Source organism: Ambystoma mexicanum, chromosome 2q (genome assembly GCF_040938575.1).
Source record: "Ambystoma mexicanum isolate Mex_15411 chromosome 2q, UKY_AmexF1_1, whole genome shotgun sequence".
NCBI lineage: Eukaryota > Metazoa > Chordata > Amphibia > Caudata > Ambystomatidae > Ambystoma > Ambystoma mexicanum.
The window spans coordinates 435,923,021-435,935,120 of NC_090924.1; the positions used below are offsets into that span (position 1 = coordinate 435,923,021).

Here is a 12,100-nt window from a genome sequence, read left to right on the forward strand (position 1 = left end):
CGAGAGCGGTGGCGGTAATCCCTTACCGCCATACTCCGAGTTCCCTTAGCGCCATGGTGCTTTTAACACCTGCTTTTAGCAGGCGTTAAATACCATGGCGCTAAGGGACCTTGATGTTAATTACGCCACCGTAATTTACGGTGGCGTAATTGACGCCTTCCCCACTCCCATTATGCCCTATGGGGCAAGAATGGGAATGGGGAAGGGTAAATGGGGATTGGGGAATTACCGCCCCGCCAACCTTGGAATGGGGCGGTAATTCCGCCAACCACCAAGGCGCTGCCGGTCCGGGTACGGCGTCAACCAAGGCGTTAATAGCGCCATTGGTTAGCGCCGTACTCGGAATGAGGCCCAGTCTATCTAGATGCAAGATAGGGCTAAGGGGCACAATCTACCTAGATGCAAGATATGGCTAGCTTAACACAGTCTATCTAGATGGAAGATATGGCTAGTTTAACACAGTCTACCTAGATGCAAGATATGGCTAAGGGGCACAATCTATCTAGATGCAAGATATGGCTAGCTTAACACAGTCTACCTAGATGGAAGATATGGCTAAGGGGCGCAATCTACCTAGATCCAAGATATGGGTAGCTTAACACAGTCCACCTAGATGCAAGATATGGCTAAGGAGCACAATCTACCTAGATCCAAGATATGGCTAGCTTATCACAGTCTACCTAGATGCAAGATATGGCTAAGGGGCACAATCTACCTAGATCCAAGATATGGCTAGCTTATCACAGTCTAGCTAGATGCAAGATATTGCTATGGGGCACTATGTAGATAGTCAGACCCAACAATTTGATAATTCACCTTTGTGGTGAATCTGGCCTGAATGTTGTTTACACTCTGTCACAAGCGTTGAGACGTTGCAGGAGTGCAGAAACTCTTCCGTTGCTACATAGTCACCCCGATAACTGGCTCTAGATCTTCTTGCATCTCAAACTTTTTCTGGGCTCCATCTTTCATTCTGTTGTATGTTTCTGCCTTTACCGTTTTATTCCAGAAGAAACCAATTCCATTGGGCACCCTGTTTATCTCTGTTTAGTAATCAGAGCCGGCCGGGTGACTACATCGAAGGATTGCAGTTTTCTTCAGACCGAAGAGAAAAGGGTGGCGCTGATGTGCCAGGGTCTGCCACACATACGGTAAGAGCAGTGCAGGAAAGGGGCCAGAACACGACAGAGTGGCGCTCCAGCAAAAAATGCCTTCCCGGGGCTTCCGGTCCATCCTCCAGACTGAGAGGGTCCGAGACACGACTCTCGCAGATCCTGTGCCTCAACGAGCAGACGCTTTCAAAAGACTCTGCGTTCATGCCGAGTCTTCTGAAAGCAGTCTGCTTGTTGTAGCGCAGGCTGCTCCCGCTGCACAACCCATTCTTCAACAAGCGTTCAGAACACACAGTACTGGAGCCTGCATACAGAAACTGCCGAAGTCTCACATACAGTTGTGCAGCTGTTCAATCTCTTTATTTGTTAGGGTGAATATTGTGACCAATCAAAACAGAAGAGTCCATTATTCGCTTAAAAGGTTTCCTTAATGAATAAGACATGTTTCATATTTAAAATTGTGGACATTATGTTGCTCCCATAATGCTCTTTGCATTTATGCAAATCGCCAGGATTGGGTTCTATATAGAGATACTGTGTTGCGCAACCTGGCCCCACCCCCCGAAGAAGTGACATTCCCACAATAAATGTTTTCCATTTCCAGCACTCGGTAAGAGGGTATGTCCCCTTATGAGAAGGCATTAAATACTTTACCGGACTTCGTTGGCATTTTATATACTAACGGTAACCTCAGACAAAAGGCAGTTTGCACTCAACTTCCTGCTCACTAGGTTTTGTCTTTATTTGGCAGAAAATGACATTTTCGTTATGAGTAAGTTGGATAGTACTATAATATTTTATGGTTGGCGAGTACGTCACCCCTCTATCCCCCACCAACACCACCACGACACCTTCTTAGAGGTTGGCCTGACCGGTTTGATTTATGAAAAAGGGCGGAGTTACGGATTGTCAAGTAATGTAAGCACCCTCTCAATTTTGAATGCGCTGAGGGTCCCCGATTACTATTGGCCTCTTGCAATCATACAGACAGCACAACCAACATTGCAGAGTTTGATGGAAACCAAAACTACTGCCGTAGGAAGAAACATTTTCACCAATCACAAAAGAGTTTGATTTTTGATTTTTGACCAACCCAGTTGAGACCTATTACAAGCAACATGCACTTTAGAATCAACCTTGATACCTGGTTACTCATGAAGAACTCACGCCTTTAAATACGTGACTTCCATTACGTGGCCTGACGGGACTTGAAGTCCAGTAGAGCATTGGGAATGCCACAAAATGAATAAACATGAGAGGTCCATGATACCGGAGAATGGTACTTGGAAAGTACAGCAGCAAATTGCTGCAATGTGCAGCAGCGGTGGCTTTTCGCAGACTAGATCAAAGCGATTTGGTGTGTTCAGTGGACAGACTCTAAATAACCGGGACATTTGTGCGGAGTGATCGCGTGAAGTGCAGCAGCAATGTGCTGTAGCTTGGAGCAGCGTAGGCCGTGGCTTCCTGGTGATCGGAGCGACTCATTGTGTTCAGTGGCCAGCCCCTACATATCATTGTGGACATCTGTGCGGAGCACAGCAGCAATGTGCTGCAGTTTGGTGCAGTTCCGAGAAGGAAATAGTGGAGGGCATGAGGGTGAGTCCTTATTTGTGAAAGATAATACACTTTGTTTTGCTCGTCTACATGGATGATCTAAGGAGTAAAGCTAAAGCAAACTTAACCAACAGCCAGCTCACCGCGCGTACTGAAGCTCCGTCTGAAATTTCTCTCCCAACAAGCTTAGCATGCCTGATCAATTTGCTCCCCATGAGGGCACTTCTTCTTCCACTATTGTGCTAGACACAAACGTTAAAATTACAGACTACTTGCACACGGATAACCAATGTTTTTTTAAACCTTTGGCATCATTGCCACCACCACAGGAAGGATCGGAAGTAGAAGTGGCTGCTGCTTCTTCACTGGAGCTTTTAGGACATTTACCAGGGATCTCTGCCCGCTCTTCACCTATGCTGCCTCCAAACTAATGCCATAGTGTCAGCTTGCCTTGAGTTTGCTAAATCCCAGGATTCTACGTTGAACACTCCCTTAGCCTTCCTACCATCTGATATTCCAGTGCCATTTCTGTAAACCAACCTCATTCTTCACTCTTGAGTACGTCCTTTTTTTTGCAAACCAGGACAACAACGATTTCTGCTCTAATTCCATAATTCCATCACAGCCTTTTAATTTGGTGTTGAATTCCTTGTTTGGGGCATACGCCAATGGACACATAGAAGTGTAGTCCCCTACTTACTCTTAAACATCGATTGAGGAGCATTTGGTCAAATTAGAAGACTCCTCCAGGAATTCACCTTTTGACGTGGTGTACCTAGTGTCAACTAATGCAGAAGGCTGTAGCCTCTAATATTTTGTCCACAAGGTCACGAAATCAAGAACCAACAGGTATTCTAAGGGAAGCAATCCCATGTGTTTCAAATGTACCTGTTAGTGCTTATAGGGTAAATAAAAAGGTACCTCTTAAAGCTCTTGCCACGCCTGATCAAAAAAAGTCTCACAATGAATGGTGCTCCTCACGGAAGCTGGTGTGTGCTTCCATAAGTGCACATGCAAATTCCATGGATTCGGTCCAGGCTGTCAACACAGAAACAATTGACCTGGGCGATTGTTTTAGATAAAGTGATCTCTGCTCGTAAAAATTAAAAATAAGACAAGAACAGGACAAAGAAACAAGGAGAGGGGTTTTCGACTTTCTCGGCAGCAACCTCAGGGATTTAGGAAACCCCTAGGGCTCTAGTTGCACAAGTCACCAATACAGGCTCTATAGTGGACCCGGATTCAGAAACTTTAGCTCCTTTAAGAGCTACTTATAAGCATGTATGCGTTTTTTCTCACAATTTGAGTCTATCTGTTAAGAAAGAGGCCAGGCGTATGCGGTGGTTTTTACAGGTGAGGAGGTATATTGGGACAAAGACTGCCTTCAGGAGTGCAGCGATAGCAGCGCTTCTCTCCCCTTTAACGGCTCTTGCGTGCTGCTCTAGAATCCATGGGGGTGAGAGGTCTATAGAATGGCACGGGAAGAGCCATCACCATATCATCTCCCTCCACAGACAAAAGCAAGGAAAGAAGAGTGAAAAGAGTGGGGGGGGAACACAGGGCGAGAGAAATCAGGAAGGCGGGAAAAAACAAATTAGCAGCTAGGTAACTGCAAAGAACATAACTCAATAAAACAGAGTCATTTCTGATGTTTGGTGAAATCTTCCTTCTCCGAGTAGGCAACACAGAACCCCTTGGGTGGTCTTCATGACTCGGAAAATGTACCTCACCATCTTCTCTTGGTGTACCAAAATAGGATGCATTTTGATAGGTTAGAACATCCATCATGGTGTACGGTGACCCAGTATCCACCATCACACCCAACAGGGTCTTGTCTATCTCCATCTGCTCCCAAGGGCCTTTCTTCTTGGAAGTACTTACAGTGAGGATGCATATCGGACCTTCTTTTTCCTGGTCCATGATGATGAGGAGACTGCCGGCTTCTCCAATTTCTTCAAGGGCTTTTATGCTGCGGCACCCTCTAACCTTGGGATTTTTGCAAGCTCTGCTATACTGTCCCAACATACCGCATCTAAACATTCTGTGTTGACATCTGGGCACTCCTTTTCACCATTGTAATGTCTAGTGCGTCCACACCTATAACACCTTGATTGAGAACATGCACCCTGCGCACCCTTGTCAGGGGACTTCTCTCTTTTAAGTCCTTCTTCTGGTTCGCCACAGCAGACGAACTGTCCACACTTGCCCACACTTTTTAGGCAGATACTCTCCTTATGTGCTTTACCTAAATCCTGGTGTCTATATTATATAGTACTGGTAATTTAAGCAGGGTGATTGGATGGATCCCAAGAACTATCGACCTATCACCATCCTGACATTGGGAGTGAATGTTTTTTTAACTTAGTCTTGAAAGAGTTGGCGACATGGGCTGAAGAACCCCGAATAATTGATATATTGCAAATGGCTTCAGAAAAATCTTGGCACCACTTTAAAAAAGCTTTATTTTACGTCTACTGCAGACGCAGGCTTTGACTGTGGCTGTGTCTCCTATATTTGCAGTCTGTATCGATCTATCTGCCACATTCGACAGTATAAATAAATGTGTGCTTATTCTGGAGCAAACTGGTTAAATGGGGTCTTTCACCTAATGTCTTGAGCATTTTATCTGATTTACAATCCAAAACTGTGATCCATGTGCGTTTAGACAACAGAGATCTTCTGTCTTCCATACTTTATACCAACGGGGAACTTAGACAGGGGTGTGTAGTGGCACCCTACCTTTTTAACTTGAATGTCTCAGACCTAGGGGCAGCAGTTGTGGAAGCTAAATCTGTTGTGCCTGCTGAGAATAAACTGTCTGGCCTATGCAGACGACAGTGTGCTTTTAGACTTTACCCCGATAGGCTTGCAATGGACTATGCACATAGTTCAACAGTTTGCTCTACACAATGACTTTAATATTAATACTGCCAAATGGAAAATTATTTAATTTACTCAAGTTAAAAAATACGAGGATTCTTCCTGGCAAATTGCTACGAGGAAAGTAGCTGTAGTCCAACTACTAAATTATTTGGGCGTTTACCTACATCTAATTCCTTCTAATTATTGAAATACACTGTATTGCGACGCAAGGCATTAATGCTGGGTGCCCAGGTGAAAACAATTAAGTAAACATGTAGTTCCTACTCCTTAATTGCACTGATTAGATATTATAAGACTAAGGTTGTTCCCTCGATGATGTGTGGGCTAGAGCTAACTGATTTGATGAAGGGAGACCACCGAGATAAGTTGGAAGCCCTTCTATGGAGAAAGGTTCTTAACTTGCCCTCGTGTGTTCCTATTTCTGTTATTCGTGACAGGCTGGGCTTGTGGCCCCTTCAAATTTTTGTAAAATGGCGAATGCTACAGATTATACATAACACTCAAGGCCCCTCCCCCTTTGTCCTTGAACGCTGACCTTCCTCAGGGAAGATCTTGATTTGGTGATGAAACAGTGATTCATGTTATGCTATTTTGCAGTGCTTATAAAGCTCTGAGAATTAGGCATTTGAACCCACTGTTTGGCTTAGCTAACGTCCGTACTGTCAATCGCCCATTAAACTATTATTAACAGTCGGAAGGTCTTAATGCAGTTTATTTGATTGATAAATATATCCATCGAGCTTGGCTCTGTAGGGCAAGAGCTATTAATTCCTACGGTTCAGTCACTGAAGATGTCCATTTTTTAAAATGATCTCCTGTTATGGTCAATTCGGCCTCTATCCCTTGCTTCTAGAATGCAGATGTGCTTATTGATGGCATTGTATCTATAGGTACTAGTTATAAGTTAAGTTTCAATGTATTTTTAAAACCGTTATTTAATATATGTGCTGATTGTTGTGGCTGTTAGATGATTCTTAATGTATTTGATGTGAAGTGTGTCATTGCGCTGAGAACCAAATTGCATTTTTCAGATATCATTGCAATATTTCAGATGTTGTCGCAAATGCTTGCTGCTCTCACTATGCTTTTCGTGCTCTTGGTAGTCATGTTTCATGTATTTTTATGCTGTAATGTATATGTGCCATAATGACTGATGTCGAATAAAGGCATTTGAGGATGATGAGGAAAAGACATCAATGAATGTATGGTAAAATGACAAGACTCGCTTGGAAGGATGGAAGTACATGTAGTTCCACTGCTTGACCATCAACCTCTTGTAAAGAAGACGCTCCCGGAAGCAGAGTGGCTTTTGATGAGGGAATTAATCGTATCTTATATTTTGATGTTGCTGGAGATTACAGGCCTATGGTTTTTTTATGATCATATTTAATCTAGTTCCCTAATTTAAAATGGAGGAATCAAGTTTTAGCCTGGATCTGTTGCCTACACATGCGGTGCTGAGAGCCCGTCTGGGAGTGGCTAATTTTTTTAAAGTTATTGTACATTTTGCCGTGATAGTACAGTTATCAAAACTCTTCGTCATCAGTGTCTGTACTATCCAGGTTTTCATGGTCTAACAAGTTTACACTTTGCTGGATTTGTTCTTGGTCGTGATTATTTTAGAACAGATCCATTTTGGTCTCGCATTTTATCAGGGAAAGAAATCGCTCTCACTTTAGCGCTTTTAAAGCTTGGTAGATCAATTTTTCCTGTGTGTTTGTAGTGCATACTTTTATTGTCAGATGCTTTTAATAATGTTGTAATTAACTCTGATGAATTGCATAATGTATGTCTCTAGTATTAGCTTGCATGTTTGATTTGTGTAAGGTTTAGTATGTAACCATAACGCAATAAATAAATAAATTTATAGCAGGGATAGTAGCGGAATACCCAAACAACCAGTGTTTTCTGGAGTGTCTAGTGAGCAAGTGGTGGTAGTAGAGCGATATTTGGAAAGAGCACAAGTACAGTTGGGAGTCATTGTAAAGAAACAAGAGCAGAACAGGGGGATTGTATATTACACTGCCCACCTTGGACCTCAAATTTGGCCTATCTGAGGAACGAACTGAGGGAGCCAAGCGAGTAGTAGCCAAAGACTCATGCTGAGCTTTGCAACCCCCTATGAAGCTGCGCACAAAGCGAGGCAGGCAATAAGTGCCCATGAAGAACGTATGGCTCACACATAAGTAGTGCAGGCCGAGCTCAAAGTTAAACTCTGTCAGGGAGCAATTGCAGCGGAGGGGAGAAGTTGAACAATATAATCCCAAGTCAGTTAAAGAATAAAGGATTTGAACCCCAACCAAAGAAACTCAAGATTTAATACTAGGTAGCCAAATAAATAGATTAGGAACAAAATAGGAGTAAGTTCTGGTACTAATAGTCACACAAAAGTAATACTGGAAGTCAAAGGAAGCTGTTTGAGAAGAGGACCTTTGCGGGTCCTTCGCCAAATCTGTGGGAGGCTAGACAGGAGAAGGACATTTAACTATGGAAAGAAACCTGGCCTAAGATTCGAGTATTTTGGAATGGGGGGAGGGGGGACAGTCCTGCTTCCCGTTCACGGAATAAGAACGTCCTGTGAGTAATCACCACAAAACTGTACAAAATCAGAAAATCAAAGCAAAGTTGAGCTCTGTGGACTTGCACATTCAATAACATTAGTAGAGAACTGACCCTTGCGCCCCTTCCCCGACACTAAAACCCTCCCACCACCCCAAACACCTCCCCACGCACTGTCCAGACGTCAATGGGCGGCGCACGGGACCCAGATGGTTTGGTATTTTATGCCCACTTGTGATTAGTCCTCCCTTCTTCTCTCGAGTCAGAAAGGACGTCGGCTTCTAGCAGCAAGGTGGCGGCCGCTGTCCAGGCGAGGCGCGGGCCTTGAGCCGGGTGATAAGGCAGGCAGCCACGCGAAACGGGAGGCGGTGAGTGTACAATGGCAAATAGAGAATGGCAGACAGACGGCACCAGGAAATAATGATCTTGTTAGCGGGACGTTCTGCCAGGCAGAGAAGCCGCGCTCCAGAGACAAGGCAACACGGAATCGAGAGGTGCCAAGTGTTCCCCATAGCCAGCTCATCGAGCATGTCGCGCGCTCACGCTCACTCCTGCTCTCCATTCTCGTCCCCTTTCTCTCTACTCTCTCCCAATTCTGTTTGCACTCTTTTTATTTTCTAATGGCCCTCTCTCCCTTTCATTCTGCCTTTTTCCTCTCTTCCTGTTTCTCTCCAGCCCTCTGCCCTTCCTTCTCTCTTCGCCTCTGTTGCCCTGAAACTGTTCCCCCTTTCCACTGACTCTCTCGCTCATCTCTGTTTTAATTGTATACCTGTATCTTCAACTGTCAGGATGTGTATAAAGCTCGTGTTGTTGTGTCCTTGTTTACGAGGTGCAGGGCCAGGGAGTGGGGCAAGAAAAGGTCGAATGAGGCCACATGGCACGAGGCGGACTGCTGACCCTAACAGCAATGTCCTGCCACCTAGGTTAAAGGGCAGAGTGAAGCAAGGGTCCCTTAAATCGTGTGGTTGGGCCATTGCCGGCCTATCGACTAGCCACTGAGCGCCATACAGCCTCTAACAACCGTCTAGTTGACACGCTGGTGCTTAGGGCTCTTCAGATTAAAATAGGAAGCAGAGTTTACACAGCAGTTCCTGAAGACGCTGCACTGGTAAAAGTCCATTTTCTCTGTCGATGACCAGGAAGTCATCAATGAAGAACGAGACTTCACAAGCATAGCAGCTTCAGAACCCGCTGTGTATGGTCTGTTGCTTTCCTGACTTCTTTTATCTAAAACGCCTTTGCCACCCACACGTGAGCTACGCAGATCCTTAGGGGAAGGCCAGGGAATGGCGGTTGCTGACTGAGCTGCACACAGGCTGCTCAAAAAGCAGGCTTATACCTGGGAATACAGCCCACGTTCCAAGGTCATTGATTGGCTGGCACCCCCCAGTAGGGCGCTAATGGTCCTTTCAATGACAGTTTCCGGTCAAAGCCTTTGACAAGGATTCCCATGAAAGGACATACATGTGTAAAAGATGCTTAACAGTCACGGATGTGTTTGCCCTGATTACACCTAGTCACATGTGAAATGCTACACTCTTCTGAGCCAGATCAAGCACCGGTCCGTAGCCATCAATGTTATTCATCTGATTCCGAGAGAGGAGTTGGGGGTGTTGTACTTGACAATATTGGGGGTCAGAGGATATGATTAGGACGGCGATAGCTCAGGCCAGTGTTTGTGGGAGGGTTTATATTTATGTGAGAATGAAAGACCAGCTTGTCTGCTACTTGTAGACTTGGCACATGCTCCATAATCAAAAGGTCTGCGTGCAGAATGTCAGCACTGTACTTCCAAGCCCACAGCAACGTTATGCAGAGGAGTAAAGCAACATGTTATCAAGTGAAACCAGTCATTGAAATGATCTGGCATTGCATTCATTCTGATCAATGTAGGGCAGCCATAGATTTCCCAGCATCTCTATTACATGATCACAGTGCAGCAGAAAGCCTCTCCAGAGCAGCCGGCTCTGAACAGCCTGCACTTGGATACGTAAGAGGCCAGGACTCTTGGGGGAAGTAGTATGCCTCTGGAAAGCCTAGGAAGTAATGATACGCAGTCCAAGCTTCTTACCTTCACTTCAGCCTCAGAGCGTGAGCCGTTCTCTGACCCAATCATGCCTTCCCTCCATTACTTTACCTCCCACTCTGTTCAGCTTCCTATGTTCTTTCTCTCCACATCTCTTCCATCCCAACCTTTCCATTTCTCTTCCCTGATCAATCTGTCCATATGCCTGTATATCTATCTCTCTATCTCTGTATCTGCCTGTTTCTCTCTGTCTAGCTACCATCTCTCTATCTCTGTATATCCGTCTATATATCTATCTGCTTCCCTATCTATCTCTGTGTCTGCCTATCTACCTCTATCTACCCAACTATCTCTCCACCTGTCTATTTTTCTGTCTCTATCTATCGATCTACCTCTCTATCTCTCTATCTGCCTGTTTCTCTGTCTGTCTAGCTACCTGTCTCTTATCTCTCTCTCTCTATATATATATATGTGTGTCTATTCATCTGCCCGTCTATCTATCTCACTATCTATCTACCTCTGTGTCTGTCTATCTATCTACATGTCTTTTTTTCTACCTATCTGTCGATGTATCCACACCTTTATCTATCTATTTACCTATGTATCTATCTATCTACCGGTCTATCTGTCTGCCTGTCTATCTCTCTATCTACTTGTCTGTCTATCTGCTTGTATGTCTATCTCACTATCTAGCTACCTGTCTATCTCTCTGTCTGTCTATCTAGCTGTCTCTTTGTCTTCCTATTTGTCTACGTATTTACATCTTTATCTATTTACCTATGTACGTATGTATCTATCTGCCTGTCTATCTTTCTGCCTGTCTATCTCCTACGTTACTTCAAGTTGTGAACTGCCCTCGTTTTTGGCATCGGCATTGGGAGTGATTTGCTTATCACTATTTGCTATTGTGAAATGTAGCAGAAGTCTCTTATGAAGTCTGATGGTAATGTGGGAATGCCATAGCGAGCTTCTGGGAGAAGGATGATTACTCCTAGGTGTTACTAGTAGCGAGGGGGTAGGAGTTCCATAAGGAGGCATTAATAGGTCCAAGGCATCGACCTCCACACCTTGTTATATTTGAAATGTTAGCTCTGATTGAAATCAGCCAGGGCACTTGTATTAGGGCAAAGAAAGAAGAAAAGGGCTCTAGTGTGCCAAGAATGAGTCTCCTGACCCACAGCAGAAGGTGGACCAGTTTTCATTGGTTGTCAGTGTGTCTCCCCAGCAGAAGGTGGGCCAGTTTTCATTGACTGTCAGTGTGTCTCCCGATCCCCAGCAGAAGGTGGGCCAGTTTTCATTGGTTGTCAGTGTGTCTCCCGATCCCCAGCAGAAGGTGGACCAGTTTTCATTGGTTGTCAGTGTGTCTCCCGATCCCCAGCAGAAGGTGGACCAGTTTTCATTGACTGTCAGTGTGTCTCCCGATCCCCAGCAGAAGGTGGACCAGTTTTCATTGGTTGTCAGTGTGTCTCCCGATCCCCAGCAGAAGGTGGACCAGTTTTCATTGACTGTCAGTGTGTCTCCTGATCCCCAGCAGAAGGTGAGCCAGTTTTCATTGACTGTCAGTGTGTCTCCCGATCCACAGTAGAAGGTGGACCAGTTTTCATTGACTGTCAGTGTGTCTCCCGATCCCCAGCAGAAGGTGGGCCAGTTTTCATTGACTGTCAGTGTGTCTCCCGATCCCCAGCAGAAGGTGGGCCAGTTTTCATTGGTTGTCAGTGTGTCTCCCGATCCCCAGCAGAAGGTGGGCCAGTTTTCATTGACTGTCAGTGTGTCTCCTGATCCCCAGCAGAAGGTGAGCCAGTTTTCATTGACTGTCAGTGTGTCTCCCGATTCCCAGCAGAAGGTGGGCCAGTTTTCATTGGTTGTCAGTTTGTCTCCCCAGCAGAAGGTGGGCCAGTTTTCATTGGTTGTCAGTGTGTCTCCCGATCCCCAGCAGAAGGTGGGCCAGTTTTCATTGGTTGTCAGT

General features: G+C 45.1%; 1 protein-coding gene across 3 annotated transcripts in view; it reads left to right on the forward strand.

Moving 5' to 3' along the window:
- LOC138569477 (chemokine-like protein TAFA-1) overlaps positions 1-12,100 on the forward strand; it is a 495,533-nt gene that overhangs the window by 101,817 nt on the left and 381,616 nt on the right. The window contains exon 1 of one of the 3 annotated variants that reach the window (XM_069647479.1): positions 8,369-8,476. The exons of the other annotated variants lie outside the window; for them this stretch is intronic. The gene's annotated coding sequence lies outside the window, so the exon portion shown is untranslated. Of the gene's footprint in view, positions 1-8,368; positions 8,477-12,100 lie in introns of those variants that run through there. 3 annotated transcript variants of the gene reach the window in all.